Source organism: Ixodes scapularis, unplaced genomic scaffold (genome assembly GCF_016920785.2).
Source record: "Ixodes scapularis isolate PalLabHiFi unplaced genomic scaffold, ASM1692078v2 PGA_scaffold3__209_contigs__length_174095766, whole genome shotgun sequence".
NCBI lineage: Eukaryota > Metazoa > Arthropoda > Arachnida > Ixodida > Ixodidae > Ixodes > Ixodes scapularis.
Genome location: NW_024609868.1, coordinates 111,539,505 through 111,546,576, shown reverse-complemented (window position 1 = coordinate 111,546,576; position 7,072 = coordinate 111,539,505). Strand labels below are relative to the sequence as shown.

At 44.7% G+C, this 7,072-nt stretch overlaps 1 pseudogene; it reads right to left on the bottom strand.

The window, feature by feature from the left end:
• Positions 1–539: 539 nt before the first annotated feature.
• LOC115321903 lies at positions 540–4,410 on the bottom strand (annotated as a pseudogene).
• Between the last annotated feature and the right edge of the window lie 2,662 nt (positions 4,411–7,072).

Genomic DNA, 7,072 nt, shown 5'->3' with positions numbered 1-7,072 from the left:
AGCCCGCGAAAGGGACGCTACAGACGCAACAGTATAGGCTCCTTACGAAAAACTGCACTCTTCTGGCACCTGTGAAATCCCTTCACAATTGCTGACTAAAACCGGAACCTCACAGGGTACTTTATGCGTTTGGTTGGATTAGAAGAAAAAAAACACACCCAGATAAAAATGTGATGGCACAATGACTTCGCACTTTCGTGATTTTTTTTTATTTGTTCGTTGACTCCTAGCGTTGGCCACGCTCCGACTTTCGCTATTTTACGAAATAACTCTCGCGTTCCAAGATGTCAGTTTTTCCGTCATTGTGCAGCGGTACCAACCGACCTTCTGATAATCAGCACGTGACTTCCAAAACGGTTTTATAGTTCGTATGGATAGCTGTTTTTTTCGCGCGAAAAGCATAATATTACAGATGTGATTTGGACCTTTCATGATCTTGCCAGAGCTGTAAATTTTCTGCTGAGGACAAGGACGGCTCCTTGGCTTTGAGCTACTTTTACTTTGAAGTTTTCGACGAACATACAATATTGCAAGCTCAGCTATCCTGTCTTCAATGTACCACAGAACGGTTTTTCAATAGCTTCCCCAATGGTCTTCAGGTATTTAGACACAAAAAAAGTGGCCATGGCCATGGCATGGTTTGAGATGAAAGGCAATTCCTGACTTGCCACACGGTTGTATGCTGCTCGTTTCCCCCGGTTTGTCGGGTTCCCGGACATTCCCAGTTTGCGAGCGTCTTCAGCTTCAGAAGACAGATTCTGTACGTCACAAAAGCGCTGAAAGGCCGTTTTCGTAAGTTTAAATTATGCTATAGGCGTCCTTGCCTACGTGAAAGTCCACTTGCATGCCAGCACCAGAGAGATTTCAGGCGAATACGGCAACAGCATCATGCACTTCCTTCTGGAATCTGCTACGGAAGCATAACCTCCATCCGTATCATGTGTGTCTTCACCAGGACCTTACTGAAGCGGACTTTAAAAAACGGATTGAGTTATACAGCTGGGCTCTGATTAAAGTGGATGAATACAAAGGCTTCCTCAACAAAAACATTTGGTCCCATGGAGCATATTTCTGCTCCGACAGAGCTGTGAATTTTCATAATGCGCATCACAGGTCAAACCACAACCCTAATTGGTTAAGAGAAAACAACAATGAGCTTTTTTCGGTCTACCACAGTCTCATGCGGCATCCTGGGCAACACGATTATTGGACCTTACTTTCTGGAAGGCAATCTCAACGGCAGAATGTACACAGTGGATCTCATTCATGAATTCATCGATGACTTTGCCTGCGACCTGTCACTGCAAGATCTGCGACAGATGTCGTTTCAGAACGATGGAGCACCACCGCATTTTTAGTCTGGTGCTAGAAGTTGGCTTGAAAACTTTCCAGATAGGTAGACCGGACGAGCAGGACCCATGTTGTCGCCTCCCAGTTTGCCCGATTTGGCACCACTTGTCTTCTTTCTTTTATTTCCAGAATTTCGGAAGTGTTCTGCAGTGACCACGAGGCGGGGTTAGTTCGTGTACAATAAATAACATTGCATAAGACGTTCAGGCAGCCACACCTACAACAGGGGACGCATCATCCATACACATGCAGTTTCGTCGTTCGATGGATTTCAAACTTGGGCGCGCGATTTTCGAAGTGTTCTTCAATTACAACAAAGCAGTCCAAGTTTGTGTCCATTAAAATTGGTTAACCGGGTCACGAAGTGCGCCCCACGTGATACACCCTCATTGCTTCCAAAACGCTATGACATTTTAGTCGGGTCAGATACTCGGTTTAATACGATATGTCTAAGCGGACTTTTTGGTGCCCGATTGCACCTTTTCAGTTCATTCAGTTAATCTGCTGCGAAATAACATCTTAGCGGCTCCGACGTCACTCCTCAGATTTCTAAGCGTTTCACCTTACGAATTGCGTAAATATTCTGAATTTTTTTTTTTTTTTTTGCAGCGGAGTTGTTATGGGCTAGTTTTCCCAGTTTCGTGTCCGGTACCAAACAAATGTCGACACAAAACTACAAAAAACTAAAAAATCTGGATAGCTGCCGCCATCAATGAGCAACACCGGCAACCAGACAACCAGTCTGCTTGCCGCCGTCGCTCATAGATGGCGGTAACGTTTCCAGCTATCATAGAATAATGGATAGCTGGGCGAGCCTGGTGGGAATTCATCGTAGGAAACAGCGCACAAAACAGACGAGGACGAAGAAGAAACACATAAGACGAGCGTACAGCTTCACTGGTCTTCCTTCTTGACTAAAGTAAAAAGCTGAAAGTTTTCTTTTTTTTTTCGCCGGAGAAGGCGTTACACAGTCGAGAGCTACTGCGCATGCTGAAGACGCGCTCCATCACCCAGTAGAAAAAACAAAACAAAAAGAAACGGGGCAGCGCACAAAAAGCGACTACGAGAGTGGTCTATTCAAGTTTTCTGTGTGGCCGTATTTCAGGAGTAGACTATTGCCCAAACCTCCAGTATGGCACTCAAGCATAGATAGTGAGAAAACCGGGGAATAAATATCAGGCCCTATGGTACTTCCGCTGCCAATCCTAGTTGGAACACTCGCACGACGGGCTGCACTGCGTTTTGCCTTAATGTAGACCGCAGCAGTCTTTATCAGCCTTCCCAAATAATCCGACGCTAAGAAAGTCTCACGAGACCACACGTACCACGCGTCATGGCGCACCTTCCCAAAGGTGACGTTAACCTCACACAGCATTGGATTGACATTGACGGTTTGTAGTGTCCTGCAGCGGCCATCTATGGTGTTCGTCCTTTTTCTGTAGGTGTTCCGTCATCACAAAAACCAATCATTCACAGAGAGCGCCTAGTTACTCAATAACTTCGATTTCGATTTGTCTGTTGGGGTTGTACGTGTTCGTTCCTTCCACTGGGCTTGGACACATGATGAAACGAACTGTAGCCAGCAGCACGGTGACAGTGGCCGCCAACCAAAGGTGGTGGGACTGAGTCTCTAGTGTCGTCAGAAATTCACGCAGATATTCTGTATCAAGCTTTACCACGAGCAATGAGAGCGAGCATTGAGAGGGATAGCAGGCAGGTCATCTCTCTTAGCCTGACAACCTACATATTATAGATACATTGCTGCTGCGACTCGGCCATCCTGTATATGTTGGAGGAGCGGGTAATCGTGTCGCTATAGCTGCTTCGAACTTTGCGAGATAAAATGATGAATAGACAGTTTACTGCAGTGCCTGTCATCAGCCGAGAGATCTAAAAGACAGTGCACTTCGTCAAATAAGTCACTGTCTTCGCCAAAGGCAGAGTAAGAAGAAAAGTGAAATAAGCGTAATGAAAATCGAACAAATAAAGTAAGATAAGGCAAAAGTGTCTGTCAGACATATAATGCTTTAGTGGTACAATGCATAAACACTATAGAAGAAACACGGTTCTCAAAAACGCAGTAAAAAATAATTAGGTAAAAATGTCGTGTTCCAGATTTTTAAAGTTTGTCTCTTGCAACTATGTCATTGGACACTTGACGTGCATATCTGTATAAAAAGTGTGCAGACATTTATGTGTTTCTCAGATTGGACTCTGAAACACAGCGATGTCAATAGCTCATCACAGTCAAGAGTACCGCGTACAACATTGCGTAAAAATGTCATGCCACGTGCAAGCCTCCTATCATGAAGGGTACTATAAAGGCCAAGGTCTTTGAAAACGGAACTGTAGCTTTAGAAACGGCGGCGATCAATGTGTCTAGCGTACACAATACGAATAAACTTGCGCTGGATATTTTCAATTACATTGTTATAGGATAAAGGAACAGAGTTCCAAATTACGGGTACGAACTCTAAACGCTGCTGGACAAGAGAACAACAAAAGAGAGCGAATGCAGTGTGCTCTGCGAATTCGCATTGTTAGCCGCGTTGCAGCTGCAAGGCATCGTAGTGCCTGACTGGCAATGTTGAACACGTGCTGGGGAAAATCCAGCCTGGAGTGCCCTTGAACACCAAGGTCCCGTACAAGATACACGCGCTCTATTTGACTGCCAGAGACAATATTGTTGAACACGATGCACTCTTGTATTTTTCTGATTGAAAATACCAAGGCTTTCTTGAGATTTATTTGCAGTTTATTTATTTTGCACCTGTGCTCAACAGAACATATGTAATTTTGTAACACAAAGCAGTCCCGCACGTTCTCAGTTTTTCTGAACAGTATCAAGTCACCGGCGTACAATAACGCTTTGAAAATGTGCCCCTGCGACGGCAAATCATTAATGAACACTAAAAACGACAACGGCCATGGTTCGAGCCATGGGGCACACCCGATAGTGATGTGGATGGCTGAGACATACAATATAAAAAACACTAACTCGACACTGGCGATCTTCCAAGTAACTTGCAAACCATGAACAGTAAGTCATTCATAAGCCATACTTATTCAGTTTGGAGAAAAGTATGTAATGTGAAACCTTTGACGTAAAAAATATAATAGTGTCTACTTGACCGCGGCTGTGTACTAAAGACGCGCAGAGCCCGAGAAAAACACTCGTATTTCTCCCGATAGATCTGCATTTCACGAAGCCGCCCTGCATTGGTGTTTTTTTTTCTGTTTAAAATAAAAAATGTAGACTTTCATTAATGACATTTCCGAAACGATTTGAAAATTCGCACAAAAGTGACACTGAACAAAACTTATTTACATCACACGGATCTCTAGACTTGAAAATGGGGACCACCACAGTCATTTTCCACCGAGAAGGAAACAGCTCAAATCATGCCCCACGCCTTCTGATGGCGGACACTTGTCCTCACTATTTGTATGCAGCGGGCAGGGTGCATTAGCGCCGCTCAGAGAGCATTCCCAAGATCAGCTAACCGCGAAATCGGCCCAACTGCTTCGGTGCGCAGGAGAGGCTTTTTCGGTGAGGAGCGACCAAGAGGAATAGCCAACCCGCCCACCGGCCTGGGTGGCTCAAACCGCCAGCTAATCGATCCCAACCGAAGTGAGGAAAAGCAGCTCTCACTTGAGCCTTGCTTGACTGCTACAGTCGTGTCTCCCCTATATAGTGGCACCGTTTAAAGTATAACTAGGGGAAATTTGTCTCCCTCACTCCGTTATTTTATACTGTTATAATATATATATACATATATATATATAGAGAGAGAGAGAGAGAAAGAGAGTTGAATCTCGTTAATTCGAACTCGAGGGGAACCGAAAATTTGTTTGAATAAAGCAAAGCTTGAATTAACGAGATTCGACTGTCTATATATATATATATATAGAGAGAGAGAGAGAGAGAAAGACAGTCGAATCTCGTTAATTCAAGCTTGCTTTATTCAAACAATTTGTTTATATATTTATATATATATACACAACGGGCATGGTGGCGGGAGGCCGAAGGCGTGGGTATATATATATATATATATATACAGGGTGTTTCAGAAAACGCAGGCCAAATCGCTCCTGCGAAAACTACTCATCGCAACGAAAAAAGGCTTGTGGCGTTTTGGTCCTGGGCCAGGGGCCCATTTAGAAAAATTATTGGAGTCCGAGATAATTAAGTTGTTAATTAGTTTTGCGTAATTAACTTTTTTAATATTCTGCTTAAGGGCATGGTTTAAATTAGAAAATTGCTAAGCATTATCGAAAAACACTAAATCAACAAATTGTGGACCGATCGAAGGCGCGCGAAGCATTTTACGGCTTTCTGAAAAAGCGCAAAAAATCGACGGGTTTTTAAGTTTCGGTTTGCTATCGGAGCGCATCTCGGCCCTAACGGCACCGCGCCCCGTGGAGAAATAGTGCAACCAGCCTCTGCTGCGTCGCGCGATGACAGCGCAGCAGAGGTTGGTTGCACTATCTTTCCACGGGGCACGGTGCCGCCGGGGCTGAGATGCGCTCCGATAGCAAACCGAAACTTAGAAACCTGTTGATTTTTCGCGGTTTTCAGAAAGCCGTAAAATGCTTCGCGTGCTTTCTGTCGCTCTGCAATTTGTTGATTTAGTGTTTTTCGATAATGCTGAGCAATATTCTAATTAAAACAATGCCATTAAGCACAATATTAAAATATTTAATTACGTAAAACTAATTAACAACTTAATTATCTCGGACTTCAATCATTTTTCTAAATGGGCGCCTGGCCCAGGACCAAAACGCCACAAGTCTTTTTTCGTTGCGATGAGTAGTTGTCGCAGGAGCGATTTGGCCTGCGTTCTTAATTGACTTGATGGATCTTGTCAGTTCTGCGGGAAATTCTGATGCCCCAGCAGAGTTACCTTAACAGTGGAGCAAACCAAAAATCATGGGAACTTGGGAGGACAAAGACAAATACTTCTCAACACTGGCAATTACAGTGGCATCAAACAATTGCTTCAATGCTTGTAAATATTCAGAAGCATTTATCCACTCTGATAAAACCAGTCCATCGATGTCACAGTACGAGGTAGCAAGCTCCACAGTGACTACCTTGAGTTCCAGAAGGCGAGACGACATTAGAGACTGCAGCTATTCTATCTCGTCTCGACGTCTTGCACCAGACGTAGTGTGTCCTTTCCCATCTTCTTTTAGCACTCCTCGAGCCTCTTCTGAGCTGATGAACTGTGCTTGTAATATCTCATGACATACCTCCTTTTTTTTGCATAGGCAATCAATGGCCGGCGAACGGGACCTCGCGTCATTATTCGCCAGTTGAAGTCTATGCGCGAAGCACGCTCTTTCAGTCCACGGAAGTCTCCTTACCGCAGCACGGATGTTGCGCCCGTTATCCGCTACGATGAACTTCGCACATTCATCGGGTATCTCCAAGTCACGGCACATTTTGTCCAGCATAGTTGCGATGTTCCCAGCACTGTGACTGGCAGCCATGTGTTGAATGTTCAGTGTGAGCCGCTTTCAGGTGAAGCTCACAGCTTTCGTTAGCGCGCGATGTCCACATGTCGCTTGTGAAGGCAAGAGCGGGTAGTGCCGCCTTCAAAGGCATGCACTGTTGAGCTCTGCGTTCACCTTTTTTCGGGTGCCGTCATACATCCGTGGCACAAGCACGCGCGAGAGTGTAGAGCGGGGTAAAAGACGATAGTTGGAAACGGCATCTGTC